We start from the raw sequence: 18468 nt of genomic DNA on the forward strand, positions 1-18468 counted from the left end.
AAATGAAATTTCAGTTAAATAGTTTCAGTTGTCAAATTTAATTAAATGAGTAAGTATAAAATAAACATCTTAAAATTTTAGCAGTGATAGGTAATTTAGGCTAATACATGTAACTCTGCAAGATAAATGTGATGACAATTAAAAATTATTTGTATGGAAAATAAAAAAATAAAAAAATTATTTGGAAATGTACAATATAAAATAATTCAGAAACATGATAAATTCGAGCATTTTAAAGTAAATACAGGGATAACATTGGTACCTTATAACAAAAACTTACAGATTACTTAGGAAAAGGCAGTAAATGTAAGAGTGGGTAATTATTATGCCTTCATAATGCCAAGGTGCAAAAAAACATTCCCATTTTTGTAGAGTTAAAAATGACAAAAATAAATATAAGTGTACATACACATCATTGTAAGATTAGAAATAGAGTAGCTTCAGATTGGAATATTTACACACAAATATATATACGCACATACAAAAAAAATATATGAAAGGTTTATCCTGGAACGTTAGTTGTGAATATCTTAATAAGGTAGTTTTGCAGGAAATGTTAAATTATTAAATTTTTTGTAATTGTTGAACTCATTTAATATAAAGAAGTAGCATATGAAAAAATTAGAAAAATGTTATTTGTGCAAAAAACAATAAAAGAAGTATAATAAGGAAATCTTGTGTCTGTGAGTTGAGGAAGACTGTGGGAACTTTCTCTCCGTTATCCAGAAAGAAAGCCATGGAAGGCAAAAAGAGAAAGACCTGCTTAAAAATGAATACACCCACAGACAAAATTGAAGGGGTCGCATAACAATTGATTCTAAATGCTGAAGGGTTCATTTTATATTTTTACTTAAATAAACTGACTCTAATTTTAAAAACTAACTTTTAATTTCCATAGTTAAAAGGCAGGAGGAGAATAGATTAAAAAAAAAAAAAACAGAGCTAAAATAAGCCATTTAAGAAAGCAGGCTGGTTTTATACTTTCTCCCTCTACTGTGACCTAATAGTCAGAGGATGATATATCAGTCAGAGTAGGCAGTGAGTCTGCTGGTAAGTCAACAGCCACAACCATGATCACAGAAAGCACAGCTTACCAGTGGATCTCTTTTATAACCTAGAGAAGCATTTTTCTTTCCAGTTTAAACAGAGAATGAAGTTCTCATCACACATTGAGAGTCTATTAAAGACAACACATCAAATAAAACAGAGAAAGTTGAGATTAAAAAGTTCAAATCGATGTGGAAAAGAATCAAGAATTACTCTGAAGGATTTACGTCTCAAAGTTCAGCTTTTAAAGTTTTTATTAGAGAATAATAAAAAGTCTCCTGTATAACAAGTGACTTGTGTTATTCTATGATATTTGTAACAATATCTGTAAGAAATGAAGTTTAGTATTATTTTTGGAATATAATAAGCCAAGGGAAACTTTATTTGAAGCAACATTTGAGTATTATTCATCATTTATTAATAATAGGATTATAAATATGCATAAAACTGTCATGCGTTGGAGGCTAATAAAAATAATACTCTCTACGAAAAACATATTTACCGACATTTTTATTTGAAGACATATCAAAATAAGGTATGTAGATGAATACTTGTTTTCTTTTCAATAAATTATCATTTTTTTAAAAAATTTATTTATGATAGTCACAGAGAGAGAGAGAGAGAGAGAGAGAGGCAGAGACACAGACAGAGGGAGAAGCAGGCTCCATGCACCGGGAGCCCGACGTGGGATTCGATCCCGGGTCTCCAGGATCGCGCCTTGGGCCAAAGGCAGGCGCCGAACCGCTGCGCCATCCAGGGATCCCCTCAATAAATTATCAAAGAGAAAAATCTCACAGAGCAGAAAAGAATGTAGTTTAAATGGTTAAAAAAAAGTCCTGGAAAGAGACAGGTTTCCAATTATGGAATGAATAAGTCATGGGAATAAAAGTTACAGCACAGGGAATATAGTCAGTGGTACTGTGATAGAGTTGTATGGCGACAGATGGTAGCTACACTTGTGGTGCGCACAACATAACGTATATAGTTGTTGAATCACTATGTTGTAAACCTGACTCTAATATAACACTGTTTCAACTATACATCAACACAGACATTTAAAAAATAAGAAAATGCAAACAAATCGCCATAATAGGATTAGGAGTAAACTAGGAGCGGAAAAAATGGGGAGAATGCAGTAAGATATCAATAACAATTTCATTTAGATGGACTAGTAATGCCATTAATAATTTTTTCTATATGTTTTATATTTGCCAATTTTGTTCATGTTATTTTCTAAGATAGACATTTATTTTTTAAATTTTTTTGAAGGAAGAAAGTATCTAAAATAGTCATTTAAATTGTATATAATTTTCTGTCACAGTGTGCACGCCTAGTAAGAAGTCACAGAGCAAAAATCCTACCGTGGTATGCAACCTAAAATAATTAAGACCTTTTTAGAAGTGAAAAAAACAGAAATCCTGGACTGTTGACCTAGATGAACTCAGAAAAAAGTCATTTGGTACCCCTGGGGGTGTTTCATCTTTCTAAAATTAGGTGTAATAGTAATGTTCTATTTCTAGTCTAGAGGATTATTTTTGGCACAATGAAATTCTGTGAAGCGTTGTACAAACACCTAAGTATGTTTAAGACATCAGAGAATTGTGCTTGTGATCCTGAACTCTAGAATTAGAAAGATCTTGGCCATTTTCTCCATATAGAGCATTATTGTAGAAGAATAAAAGGGATAATATATACATTGCACAAAATCAGATCCAATAAATGAGACCTTCTTCTTCCCCTTTATTTTTAATTACTTGAAATATTCAGTTTTAAAATAATCTTATAATGGAGAAGTATATTATGTCCCTGAAATTAAAATATATCACTAACAATACCTTTTATTGTTTGATTTGGAGGAATGTTCTTGTTACCTATATTTTATTATCTGTGCCCTTTTAATTTTTATATATCTCACAATTCTTCTCCCATTACTATTTTGAATACATTTTTACACATGCAGTTGGAAATGTAATCCCTTTTTCTTTTCTTTTCTTTTTTTTTTTTTTAATTCTAACAAGGAAGTTCAGAAAGTCATATGGTGCAAGATTGATCTTTTATTCTCAAAGACCTCAAAATTTTGGAAGAAAGAAGTTTGATGTTGTTGGGTAAACGGGCCGAACCTTATTTTTACTCTGATATGAGACTGTGTGGAATCTGACCAAAAATCGAAATAGCCCCTTTCATTGCTTTTTCAACCCTCTTAAAATAGGAAGATTAGGGTAGAAGGGAACAAAATGAGAGAAGTGATAGATTTTTAATTTGGTTGAATTTTAATATAACAACTTCTTATACAATGGAAAAAATATATCTGGATATATTTTGCTAATTTATTATGATCACATATAATCAACATGCATTTTAATGTCATTTTAAAAGTTTCTGCATTTCTTAGTCTCTGAGAATGCTGAATGGAAATGATAAAATGCTATTTTCTAAGACCTTAAAAAATATTAGTATTTAAATATGACCTGAGAGTACCTTGAAAGATTCAAAAACATTTTCAAGAATTTTGTTGAATTGGGGATCCCCGGGTGGCTCAGCGGTTTGGCGCCTGCCTTCGGCCCAGGGCAAGATCCTGGAATCCCGGGATCAAGTCCCACATCAGGCTCCAGGCATGGAGACTGCTTCTCCCTCTGCCTGAGTCTCTGCCTCTCTCTCTCTTTCTCTCTCTCTATCTCATAAATAAATAAATAAATAAGTAAATCTTAAAAAAAAAAAAAGAATTTTGTTGAATAGGGAATTAACAAATATCTAATTCAATTTGCTCATAAAAATCACCAAACTTATTGGAATAAACTCATTTATTCTAAGGTATTTTATTAGTTGTATATGTCTCATAGACATTTTTTTATTGCTTTTTCTTAGAAGAAAAAGAAACACACCACAAAAACTCAAATAGTTTTAATATATTTTAGGTCAAAATACATATATTTTTAAATTTTTTTATCATTTTACATCTTTATTGTTACAAAATTTATATCACCTAATGAACTTTAATAGGAGTGTGTGCTTGGAAGATAATTTGTGATATTTTAGCTTGAATATAAAAGCTAAAGAGTAGTCTAAAATATCAATTAACACAAACTATAATATGTTTAGTTAAAAGTTGATAAAGAGGAATAATGTCCTACCTAATCTGACTATTTTGTTTGCCTTGGACCATTACCTTAAAAAATTTGGGGATCCCTGGGTGGCTCAGCGGTTTGGCTCCCACCTTCCACCCAGGCCGTGATCCTGGAGACCCAGGATCAAGTCCCACGTTGGGCTCCCTGTATGGAGCCTGCTTCTCCCTCCGCCTGTGTCTCTGCCTCTCTCTCTCTCTCTCTCTCTCTGTGTGTCCCTCATGAATAAATAAATATATCTTTAAAAAAATTAAAGCTAAAAAAAAAAATTAAAGCTAAAAAATTTATTGACAAATCATTTCCAATGGAATAATTACATTCATTTCTAATGGAATAAATATATTCATTGACTTAAATATCATAACACTGGAATTTTAAGAGGAAGTTTGGCTGGTTGGGTTTTATTTTTAAAGAACCTGATGGTTTTATAATAAAATAAATATTGAGCACTTACTATCAATAGAGCATAACACTAAATATAAACAAAAGCAGTGTCCAAACCACATTCCCTGACTTCTGTTGGCAATAACGACTCAAAACATACAAGACCATGAAAAACCTGTTATATGGGAAAAATTCAGCAAGTGTTTAAAATTTACAATCTTGAACTTTGTGGGTTAATATACTGTTAAAAACAGATCAATGACTTACATATGAAGAATAATTTCATCTTTTGAAATCAGTCTGTCAGAAGAAAAACACTTTTTTTAATGTTTTACTTATTTATTCATAGGAGACATACAGGGAGAGGCAGAGACATAGGCAGAGGGAGAAGCAGGTTCCCTGTGTGGAGCCCGACGCAGGACTAGATCCCAGGAGGGATCATAACCTGAGCCGAAGGCAGATTTTCAATCACTGAGCCACGCAGGTGCCCCCAGAAGAAAAAAAACTTGCTTTAAGTTTTATTTGAAGGAGAATTTTTAATGCTTGAATTTGAAGTTAAAAGTCAACAGCTAATTAACAGTTTACTATTGGTATAAAACGGGGTCAGAAGAAAATATTTTCAAATATCAGCCTATAATCGATTAAAGATGTATATACATCAGATGAAGTCTTTCATTGTACAAAGTGATTGCAAGGGCTTGGTCTACAAAGTTTGTTCTAGATTCTGAAAATTACATATGAATTATCCGTGAAACAATGATTGCCTGGGATTCCTTTCAATGCATACAAAACCTAGTTTATAACTGAGTTGTGGGAAGTTGCAGAAGTTTTTGTTTTCTTTCAATATTTACTCCCAACCAAACTTTTTTTTTTTTTTTGGTAAGAGTAAAAGCTTGGTTTTCTGTCATGTGTTGCAAGGCTTAGAAAGAGACTTGTCAATAAATGTTTCTCTAATTGATTTCTTTTGCTTGAACTCACATAATTTTAAATAACTATTAAAAGAGGTAACATTTAACTAAACATTTACCAAATAAAAGGCAGCATGCTAAACAAACAACAGATATTATTTAATTCCCATAATAGTTCTTTGAGGTATTATATATCAAGTTAAGGTTCTGTGCAGCTGAAGTTTACAGAAAACTAAAAGTAATAGTAGCTTAAAGCAGAAAGATGCTTATTTCTTTCATAACTGAAGAATTTATATGATGGTTCTATTCCATAAAGTCCCCATAGACTGAGGTTCCTTCCAACTGACTGTTCTATGGTAGGGGATGGTGGAGTGGTGTGGTTGAGGTTAGGAAGGAAGGGTAGGAAGAAAGGGATGAGGAAGAAATCAAAAGGAGGTAAACCAGAGATACCCAGAAACACATGATAGCTTTCATTTGTTAGAACCCAGCCTCATACATAAATACCAAGGAAAGAAAAAAAAGAAATATAGTCTTTGTTTTGGAAGATCATACGTCCTGAAGAAATTCTATGAAAAAAATAGATATTGTTGAACAACTAGCGTATTTATCAATATGTTTTAAGGGGACAGAATCAAGAGGTGTAAAATTATAATTTTTCAAAGTTGATATAATAAATGGTTGAATGCGTTTAGACACAGAGTTGATTTCCAGATACAGGTTTTTCTTTAAATTTTTTTTTTTTCAAACTTAGAAATTCTGATGACTTTACATTTGGGTTATTTTTATACTATGTGTTATGGTTACCAAGATTATAATGGGAAAGAATGATAAAAAGTGAAACACAGAAAAACCTCTCCGAGAATAATAAATACCTTAATCCCACCAGTCAGAAATGACAGTAGCTACTGATTGGGATGCATTACCTTTTAATCCATTTGTCATTCTGTGTGTTCTTCATAGCCTATCAGGAATAAAGACAATGAATTCTTTAGAAAACAAGTCATAGTTGTAAGTTGCACTGCGTAATTACTTTATGGCATATATCCATATATGTAGGTCTTGCAACATGCTCCATTTGTATTGCTTAAACAGATAATAAAGAAATGTCAACTATAAAAAATAGCAGATATTAAATGATAGATGAAGTGGAGAGGGCTAGTAGTTGAACTAAGGGGTGCTGAGTTATAAAGATTACATATATTTTGAGAGCTCAAACATTTCATTATTTTCTCTATATTTAGTAAAAATGATTTGACATATATTTCAATTCAAAATATTTTTGCTAATACCAAGGAAAATGTAAGTACATGCATTACTCACCAAATCTGAATAAATGTGATTTGCAGCCTCTTGACAATAAGTGGTCACATAAATTCAAGGTTAGTTGTCTTAATATCTACTTGTTCCAAGAGAAGCTCTTTGAGAGAAGTCTGTTCACAGTAAATAAGAAAATCAGTTTATTATATGACCACACTTCAAGGCATATAATTTAAACAAATTGTTTTAGTTCATTATAGTAATGATGATGTGGTATTTATGGTTTCCACTTTAAAATTTGATAATTGGATTATAGTCCTTAGTAATTTACCATGTGTATTCAATGAAACTAATGCTTATGACTATCCAGATATTCAGTAATTTTTTATGTACAGTAATCTTTCATGACATATTTAACATATTTTTGTTAAGATATCTCAGAGAATCTAGTTTTACCCCCTTTTTGCACATGAGGGAATGAAAAGTATATTGTCCTATTCAATTTAACATTAATTTCGAGGAATCTGAGTTTGCTTCTCCCAAGCACATGGAATACGAAAATTGTAAGCTTTCTTGCAACGTGGTGGGAACGTGTGACCATTTCTGGCCAATGGGCTATAAAAAAAAATTAGTAGGTGTCATTTCTAGGATAGATTATAGAACAATAGTTGGGAGTTTCCCAGATTCTCTCTTCCCGAGTTGTAGAAAATGTCAATCATATTGTTGAACCCCAGTCAACCTGGACTTACGGGTAGCTACTTAGAGCATTGTCCCTATCATCCAACTCTCTTGCATTGGACACTTAGTATAGATTAAAGAAAAAAATACTAAGCTTTGTTGATTTAAGACATTGAGATTTTGATTGTTAATTTTTCTGGCACCGAAACTAACATGTTCTGTTTAATAGAGCTTGAAATAATTGAAGCTTTTAAGTTTTACTTATTTTTTTTAATTTAGTCTGCAATCATAGGAAAATAAATTTTGAATATAATACTGTCTTATGTACAGTTTGTTTCTGGTGTGGATCCAATAATTTCCTTATTAGTTTATAAAAATGTAATTAAAAGTGTGTTATAAATAAGATAAATAAGCAAAATAAATTTTATGGTTCTATAAATAACTACTTATTTATTTAACATAGTATTTTAGCATAATGTTTAAATAACTAGTATGGAATCAGAGAGATCATACGTTCACCTGTTGATTCACTAGAAAGAGTGCAAATTTAGTCACAGTTATATTCAATATTCATATCTAAAATGAAAATTCTTTTAACAGTGTCATCGTGTTATTCCTTATTCAAAGCTTCTGGTTAACCAATTTGTAAAGCCACTTAGAAAATCAGAATTAAACAGAAAATCACATTTCTCATATGTTGCATAAATTTAAAGGACAAAATTCCAACTTTCAATTCACAGCCAAAAATATGATTTTAAAGCATTAAATTTGAATATAACTTATGAAACTATGTTTTGGGTATGAGTTGCTTTGAAGACTAGAAGCAGGATTATTTTAAAGGAAGAGCAGAGATGAACTCCTTTCTCATTATTTCAGACAGCACAGTAATCTTTCATGACATATTTAATATATTTTTGTTAGGAATTCTATGTTGTCTCAGGGAGTCTAGTTTGATCCTGTTTTTGAACATAAGGGAATGAGAAGTGCATTGTCCCATTCAATTTGATACTAATTTCAAAGAATCCAAGTTTAAGTAAAGAGTGGTATATTTAAAACTAAAGCAGTAGTAAGCTCCATTATGAAGCCCTTCAGGTTTTCTCAGGTTTCTGTAAGAAGTAAGCCTTAATGTCCTCAAACATCCATTAAGCATAATAAATTAACTGCTTTTCTGTGCATCTATAATGGTACTTGTTATAGTCTATTCTTTTTTTTCCATTCTTGAAATAATTAATAAAATAGTCAAATCATTTTCTGTATTGGTAGAGTTGTGAAGGCCTTTCAAGACTCACTCCATATTACAAATGGAATAAAATCCAAGCTTCTTAAAATGGCACATTAAATCCTCCTTGACTTGGCCTTGGACACCTTGCCCAGATTTGTCATCAGCCCCTTCACTCTAGCCTGCAAGAATTGCTTATAACCCTCCCCCAACACAGTGATGCTTCTTGCTTGTATTATTGAAATGTTTGTTTCTGTCAGTTCCATTTAACAGCTTAACATGTATTCATTTCTTCCAAATAACCATCAGTGATCATCTTCTCCAGGAGGAGACTAGCTTATTGCCTGTTTTTCTTGTTAAGACTTGTCCAGAAATACCAGTAAGTTTCACTATCTTTTTTATCGTCTCGTGTTTCTCAAGGGCTAGAGAATCTGTATATGCCGGTGTGCTCCCACCTGACTGCATCCCCATCTACCATGGTGAGGATCTTAGTCATTTGAGAAGCTACACCATGACAAAGGTTAGCACCATGCCAGCGGTTGTCACCATCCCATTGACCACAACAGTGTAGTCCTTGTTGATATCTGACCAAGTGACACAGTTCCTAAAGCTCATTTCTAAGGCCACCTCTCATTCTAGGTCTTTTTGTAATCCTTTCACCCCTCAACCAAAGCAAAAAGGATGGTGAAACAGAGGCAAATACAGCTTATTAATTTGGGAAGTCGTCTTAGGAAGCACAAGTGAATGAGTTGGGAAAGTGAGACAATGAAGGAAGGAAAAGAATGTGTCAATCATTTTACCAGTGTGGGAAACAGGGCTGCAATTACAATGGAGACACTCGGAGACTCTCTGTGAGATGCATTTCACAGTGATCTCAATGGAAAACAGGACTACCAATGCCAGCCCTTATTGGTTGAGGATTCTTCTGGTGTTGGTGTGTTAATTCCCCATTTTCACCTTGAGCCTACAGTGATAGGTGGAGTAAGCTCCCAAAGTGCTGGAAATTCTTGAGGCAAAGGATTTCAGATGAGGTTATCAGCCTGCTGGATACTTTGGACCATAGCTGTAGCTGAATTTAGATGAATCGAGCTGATAAAGGCATGGAATTTACAGTGTCTGCTATATTATCTCATGACTTCTTTGCATAATGTCACATATTTATAACTATCTGTATTTATATTTGCCATGCTAGACTGAGAAATTTGAGAGAAAATTATGCATGACAGCCCCTGGCACATGTTGTTCAGTGTGATAACTGTCAACAAGTTCTATGGATTCAGTTTCCCAACTGGTTCTTGAATTTGCCTTCCAAAATCTCCTAGGAACTCTATACATTTCCCTATTTTTTTTTAACCTGAGTAGAATACCTTCATGGCTGACTTTCCTATTGCTTGTCTTGCTTTTCCTTTATCCAGCTTCCTCATTCCTGCAATAGTGATTTTTCTGAAGATTCCACTGTTTAAACTTCTTAATATATCATGCAAATTCCTCATGTTGTATATTAATAGCCACCATTTATTAAGTCGGTATGTATAAAACCAATTCGGAGCACTTTGCAGAAGTCATTTTATAATTTTACCAACCGAAAAAAATATTCACAGGAAAAGACTTGACTTTGGGGAAGTCAAAGACGTGACTTTTGGGGGAAGAAAAAGTTACAAGGGCTATTGCTCTTTGTCATGTTTATATGTAACATAGGCCACACTGGGCTTTAGTAAAGATTGAGTTTTTGTAGCATAACTAGTTCACATTTCTTGCTTCTAATCTCCACCTATTACTTTAGGATCTTACTGATGTGACACTCTACAGAATTTCCTCCAGTTTTTCTGATTATTGTTTATGGGGAGTGACCCATGTGAGTTTATGAAACTAATCTGTTAGCTCACATGGGATACAACAGACTCCTATAGATGCTGCTGCTAAATGAAAGTCCACAAAGTGTCCACCTAATAGGACAATGTGGAAAAACAGCATATTTTTTATTTTTTCATTTTATTGAAAAAATACTATTATTTTACATTTGGGGTTTTTTTTTAGCATTTTTATCTGAAAGTGTTTTAAGTTTCTATTCACAGGTCTTTCTCTCTTTCTCTAGAAAACACAGTAGATCTTGAAAGTTTGCATTTGAACCACTGTGAAAGGCAGACTTCTGCTCTACTCAGAGACAACATTCCTTTTTCATGCTGAGGATATTGTAACTTAGCCATTGCCTTCCATGTGCCAATCAAGAGGCTCTGCATTGGTTGGTTCACCAGCGTATATGACGCAGTCACATCAGCATCCTAGGAAATGATGTGGTTAAATTTCAATTGCAATTGCTCCTGAAAGTATATGCACTTTATAATTTTCATTACACAATAAAATAAGAAAAATATGAAAAGTACAATTCTTATATAATTTTTATTTTACCTTCCAATCCGTATTTGAATGTATATAAAATATAAATTTTGAAAGCTAAAATGAATAGAAATTTTATGAGAATAAGTTGAATTATTCAGTTCCCATACATTTAAAAGTCTGTTCCAAATATATACTTTTCATACAATGTATAATATCACATATGAAGGAAAGATTACTGTATGCTGATATGCACCCTGGGAAGGTCATGGAGTTTTTTTTTAAGTAGAAGAGGCTAAGGTACGTGACTGACTAAAGATCAATTCAGAAGCATGTGTTCATTTTGAGGGGATTTAGAGTCATGGTTGTACAATGGCTTAACCTCTTCAATAAAAGTTGTTCACAGAAACCCACAAAGCCATATTTGCCACATTTCTGCTAGAAGTGGCATAGAATTTAGAGCTGGGATCGTATCTTTTAGAAGTCAAGCTTTCTAGCACACTTAATAGATTCTTTTTGAAATTTCTTTATCCTACTGTGGAATAAAAAAGATATCCTTCAAAGAGAAAACCTATAATGGTCCCTTGTCAGGAAGGTCATGAAGAGGACTTTTGCTTTAGAATACATAAACCTCAGACTCCTTGCTATCATAAATTTCTATGAATTAATGCTATTTTAGTTCTTGTCCCTAGTTCATGTCTCTTACATGATTCATTGTCAGTTTACCTCTGTGTTTGTTATAGTACTTGCTCCAGGTTACCTTCAATATAAGAAAGATCAATTGGTAAAAAAAAATGAGGTTAACCTTATGATGAGTTTCTTTAACACTAAACATTAAACCCACCCAGAGAAGAGAATATTATTGAAACTAGCCAGACATATAACCCTGTAACAGATAATTTGCAAGATAGGTAATCCACAGCCAGGTGATTACTAGACTGGACCCTGGAATTTTAGTACAAAGATAATAGAATTTAGTTTGTGTGCATGCTCTTATGTGATTTTGTGATTTTTGCCAGCAACATGTATGTGAGGTACTAGAAAACTGATGTTATCAGGGTGATCCTGCTGATGAGATACAGTAAAAGAACTACAGAACTCATCTGAGTTTGTTAGGTCTGTCAAATCCAAATTTCTATCAACATTAGTAGGGACATGTCAATAATAACAGGAAATGTCTTCATAGCTGAAGGTACTTAAAGCAATAGCAGATTTTGAGTAACTAGTCTTGGTTCAGTCACTTAAAAATTATTTATTTGAGTGGGGGTAGGTGGGCAGGCAGAGGGTGAGGAAGAGAATCTCAAGTAGATTCCATGCTGATTGTGGAGCATGATGTGGGGCTTGATCCCATGACCCTGAGATCATGACCTGAGCCAAAACCAACAGTTTGATGCTTAACTGACTGAGCCACCCAGGTGCCTTGGTTCAGTCAATTTTTAAAATGCCTCACTTTAAGCAACTGATGTTACTTCCTCATCTGCATAGTGAGGTTATTTATTTATTTATTTTCTGCATAGTGAGGTTATTAATAGAAGTTTTCTAGGGCCATTATGAGGATTTCAGTAATTAAATGTGAAAATGTCTGGTACATGGTAGGAAACTCAGTAAGTCTTAGGTAAGCCTGAAACTATTCACTAAAAATTAAGAAAAATATTGCTTTATCAAAAAGGACTGTGGAATCCTTCTTGACATGCTTGCTATCATGCAAGCATCAGGACATTTTGACTCCTTATAAAGAAATGGCTTTTATTTATATGAATTTTGCTCAGCAACACCTTTTATTTCATCTGTGAATCTTGTGGTATTAGTATTTCCACATGTCCTCCCCAACTTTTACCATAACCTTCTCCTATGGTTTGTACCCCATCGCATCCTGTTTCATTATTTTCCTCAGGTACATCCTGCATTTAATCATCTAAGAATTCATCCATAAACCTGGTCACAATCAATCTACCCTGATGATACATACATGGCAACTAAAAAATGGAGATGGCAAAATGGAGTTTGATACAAGGATAAAATGAGATTCTGAATTTATGTGAAGCATAGATTTAGATTTTGGTAAAGGATAGGATTTAAACATGTGTTTTGTACACACTGTTTGATTTAACAAAAAACTAAAAAGCAAAGCAAAACTTTGAGCATTTTTATATTAGATAGGGCTCATTAGACTTATCAAAATATTCTATATTATTATAAATGTATCTTTTAGAAGTTGGGTTGAAAACTATTGACATTGTGGCTAGTAGATATTGATAGGTTATTTTCTTCCTTTACTAATTTGTTTTTTTTTTTCTGTTTTGAAGCCAAAGATTGTGCCTGTCAGTGCCACTTAGTGGAACAAGTAAGTGCTAATTAACTTGAGACTTTTGGGATTTCTAGACCTGAAGCAGCCTTTCCCCAAGCTAATTTAAGCATTTTGATTGTATGTTCAGGGAAACCGTACCATCCCTTTAAAATGGTGATTCCTTGTTTAAATGGGCATATTTTGCAGAGTTGATGATTCTTCATATACACAGACTATACACATTTGAACTTTTACGAAATATGGATGATGTCTGATTTATAATTGAATTTCAAGGTCTTAACATTTACTTTTAGTTGTTTGCATATGACATGTTTATTCCATTCTGATTAGTAAATTAGTGAGACAGGAGTGGGTGTCTCAAGGCTTTCAAACTCAGAATTCAAATTCAAAACCAGTAATAATTTTTTAATAGATTTTATGTATTCGTTCCTGGGAGACACACAGAGAGAGAGAGGCAGAGACACAGGCAGAGGAAGAAGCAGGCTCCATGCAGGGAGCCTGACGCTGGACTCGATCCCAGGTCTCCAGGATCACTCCCAGGGCTGAAGGCGGCACTAAACCACTGAGCTACCTGGGCTTCTCTCAAAAACAGTAATTAAATGTAGGTTCTGAATGTTATTACATGTGCTCCTTGGACAAACTACCTATTCTTCTATGGCTCAATTTCTTTCTTCTTAAGGTGTCTATAATATCATTTACCAAATTTAAATATTTAGATAATATTAGCAACTAATTGTTATTACTGATGAGGTTTTTCACAAATATACTGAATTAGGGCTCATTAACATGTCTTAAAAAGTGGTATATTATCATTTTTATAACATTAACAGTAGTTATAGCTAAATTTATTAGAATTTTATTATATACAAAGTAATTTTATGTACATTATTTCATTTGATTCCCAAAGCTTATGAGGTTAATTAGTAAAGTAGAAAAATAATTATGTAATTTTACAAATGTGAAAGAAGTGAAGTTCATAAAATGATTTGCTTGAAATCACAGATATGGAATTAGGACAAGAACCCAGGCAATTTTGCCCTCAAATTTCAATATTTCCATCAAAATATGCTAGGAGTTATAATAATTTTTTAATTTGAGGGAACTAGTTCTTAGAAATTATGTTTCTCTTACTACATAAAGACAGCAAACAGTTAAATGTTTAAGCATTGTGAAGTTTCTATCAGTTATCAGTTATAAAGAAATAATGACAGTCTAACAAGATGATCCTTCTCTTCTTACTGTTATTGTATATTAACCCAGAAATACATTAATATCTTTCTAGTTCTATATTCTGAAATGAATTTGTTACATAGACAACCTAAGAGTTCCGGATTATTTTTGAGTAAGTTATGTAATATTCATACATGAATTGGTATTTATAAGTCAACTTTTTATATTCGTACAGGAGGTCAGAGTGGTAATTGTGAGTCAGAACTCAGGACCTGAAATGGGTAAGGTGACTTGAAATGAGATGTTTAATTTGCAAGACAAAAAAATTAAAATGTGGGTGTATGCTGAATGCCTCTGTCATATAAGATTCAACTCATGCATATAGCCAACAAGATCCTGGTTCTCTTGTACTAATTCTTTTACTGTATTCTATATGCTATATAATAAAATGGAAAGGATAACAGCTGCTTTCCACATTTGAAGTAAAAGCAGATCTTAAAGACAACTGAATATTAAAATTTCTCTGAACTTCCTTATCTTCAGGAAAGGTTATTGTAAAATCGGAATGGCATACTTATTTTGCATGTTATAAATCGTCAAATTTTGATATTTTACATCTATGTCTATTATTAGAACCCCAAATTAAATATCTATTTAAAGGTCAATCATTATACCACTTGACAGTGGCCAAGGGAATTCTTAATAGCTTGAAAAGCAAGAGCTATATCAGCATGATACGATGTGTGTACCATTTTATTAGGTAGACAAAAACACAAAGACAAAAGCAAGAGAAAGTTAAATTTATACATATATAGTTATATAAACATCTATATCATGTAGTATTTTTGAATTGATGGACCATCATTTGTACCAGATAATCACTGTGATTCTATTTCATTTAAAATTATCTTAATAATAAAAATGAATTAGAAGTTAGGAAAATGGATTTATTTAATGAATCTCTAATTCTATTTATTACTTTATATCAATTTTAAGAGTTTCTAAAATACACCTAGTCATGGAACCATCTCAACCAAACAGAAAATAAATGAGAATTATTCTCTAAAACAATACATCAATCCACAGAAAGTTAAAATGAATGTTTATTGGGGAGGATCTGTCTGTGGCCACCAGAAATGAAAAGAGAAAATTTCTGAAATAATAGCCTTGAGGAACCAAAGATCAGGTCTGGGAAACTGCAATGAGTATGCCAATCCGACGGGAAAAGGAAGACAAAATCAGGGAACAATAAACAAAGGTTGGTTGATGTTAGGTAAACATGGCTTGAACTAGAAGGGGGCCAAAGCCAAAAGCAAAAATGAGCATTTGGAAAGTTGGCTGTAAATGGCACTGGGGTTTATTTGTTGCTGATCAGGAATTAATGAATAGATTGAATTGGCTTATACGTACAAGGCTAGGGACAATAATCACTGCCTTGGAGTTTTAGTGAGGAAAGTTTTTAGGAAGGATTTTCGTCCACTTTGTGAGAAAGAGAAATAACTTGATTCTTATACAGATGATTCATGGCTGCTACAACGGATGGTGACAAGGAATAATATTTAATGATGTTGCACAAGTTCTGAGTGATATTGCTTGACCACTTTATGGGCACAGTTCTATGAATTACAAAAATCAGCAGTAAAAAACCACTATGACTAGTTGTAGGCAACCAATAAATATTTCCATTACTTCATTTCTTCCTATAATTTCTACTTTTACTTCAAGAGCACTCTAATGCAATTTTCTGTCAAGTCATCATACCTCCATGTCTCCTCTACCCTTCCTTTCTCCCTAGTATACTTTTTTCTACGCTGACTATGCTCAAATGTAAGACAGGGAAAATAAGATAATGATTGGTGTTATCCACATTTTGAATATACAGAACCTAAATCATAGTTTAAAATTTTATCTAGTTCTGAAAGTGTTATTTAGGGACATGGAAGAAGCTTCATTCCTCTTGTTATTCAAAATAGTTTCTTACATTTGTTACTATATATGATTTCTTACAGAAGTGTGTTAATTTACCCTATATTTACTCTAACTTAGTAGCAGTAGTTCTCATTAAAAGGGAATTTTACCATTAGAATACCCTTCTCTCTTCTAGAAAAAAAATACGGGTGTTAAGTCTCTAGTATTGAACATAAGAGTAGCTTATTAAAACTTCGGGATAGAATGTAATGATGTTGCCAGGGTTGTCAGGAATATTGCTCACTGTGACAGCTAGAGTTGCAAGATGTCCTTCAAGATTCCCATTTTGGTATAGACACATTATATGCTCCCTTCCTCTTGAATATGGTGAGAACCTGTGATGTGGAGGGACATGTTTAAAGAGTCGCAGAAGGAGAAGAGAATGTGGTGACAAAATTTTAAAGAGGTAATGGCTGAAAATTTCCAAGACTGATGAAGACAATAAGCCATATGTTACAGAAAACCTATGACTCCAAAGTAGAATTTTTTTTGAAGATTTTATTTATTCATTCATGAGAGACACACGGAGAGAGGCAGAGACACAGGCAGAGGTAGAAGCAGGCTCCATGCAGGGAGCCCGATGGGGGACTCGATCCCAGGACTCCAGGATCACACCCTGAGCCAAAGGCAGATGCTCAACTGCTGAGCCCCCCATCCATGCGTCCCCCAAAGTAGAATGTTAAACAATGTATCTATATAGTAACACAACAGAGAAAAATTGCAGAAAAGCAGACAAAAGAAATTTTAACATGCCCCTAGAGAAAAACAACTTATACCTTCAAAGGAACAACAATAGAACTTAAGTCTATTTTTCAACAACAGTGATAAAAGCTAGAAGACAAATTATATTTTTTATCTTTTTTTTAAAGATTTTATTTATTTATTCATGACAGACAGAGAAAGAGGCAGAGACAATGACAGAGGGAGAAGCAGGCTCCCTGCAGGGCGCCTCATGCTGGACTCCACCCTGAGATGGGATCAGGCCCTGAGCCAAGGCAGATGCTCAACCACTGAGCCACACAGGCGTCCCTATATTTTTTAAAGGGCTGAAATAAAATAACTGTCAATCTAGAAGTTTAAAGCTAGAAAAAAAAATTATCATGAAAATGAAAGAAAGCATTTGCAGATACACAAAACTTGAAATAACTTACCATACGTAGAACTGAGCTAAAGAAAACACCAAATATTGCTCTTTCAGCAGTGAGGGTATAGAAGCAAGGAGATACAGGCAGAAATTAAGGCTAAATATATTGGTGAATCCAAATAAATATTGCTTCTATCAAAACAGTGATAATAATAAAGCGTCGATGAGTTTACATACACAGTTAAAATTCCCAAGAACAGTGCACAGAAATCGGGAAGGGCAAAGAGAGCTTAAGTGCCTGAAGTTCCTTGCTTTGTCTGGAATACGGCCCAAAGTCCTGGTTAGTTTAGACCAGAACAAGTCAAGATGCCCACTCTCACCTCTGCGACCAGCCGCTAACACAACGGTAAACAGTTCCTAAGCTCTGTGCTGCTTACCGGGTCGCGGTTCTTTCCTCCCGGAGGCTGATATTCCCTGGGCGCTCTTGCCCGAGGGGAATAGACTGGTCTGTCCCCCCACCCCCCAGTCTCTGCAGCAGCTAGTGTGGCCACTCGGGTGCGCTCGGGAGCGCTGGGCCCGGGGACGCCAGGCCCGTTAGCTCCTTGTCTTCTTCACCCTTGGGGCTCCTGGGAGCCAGGGGGCCCCACCGACATAGGTGCGCCCTGGGGCCCCAGCCAGTCCTGCACGGCCTGCAGGCTGCAGGTGCCACAGCGAGCCCAGCCGAGGGCGTCCGAGCGCCGGCAAGGTGCCGCCCACAACGATTAGCGAAGGGTCTTTATTTTTTTTTTAATTTTTTTTAAATTTTATTTATTTATGATAGTCACACACACACACACACACACACAGAGAGAGAGAGAGGCAGAGACACAGGCAGAGGGAGAAGCAGGCTCCACGCACCGGGAGCCCGATGTGGGATTCGATCCCGGGTCTCCAGGATCGCGCCCTGGGCCAAAGACAGGCGCTAAACCGCTGCGCCACCCAGGGAT

The sequence above is a fragment of the Vulpes lagopus genome, chromosome 1 (genome assembly GCF_018345385.1).
Source record: "Vulpes lagopus strain Blue_001 chromosome 1, ASM1834538v1, whole genome shotgun sequence".
Lineage (NCBI taxonomy): Eukaryota > Metazoa > Chordata > Mammalia > Carnivora > Canidae > Vulpes > Vulpes lagopus.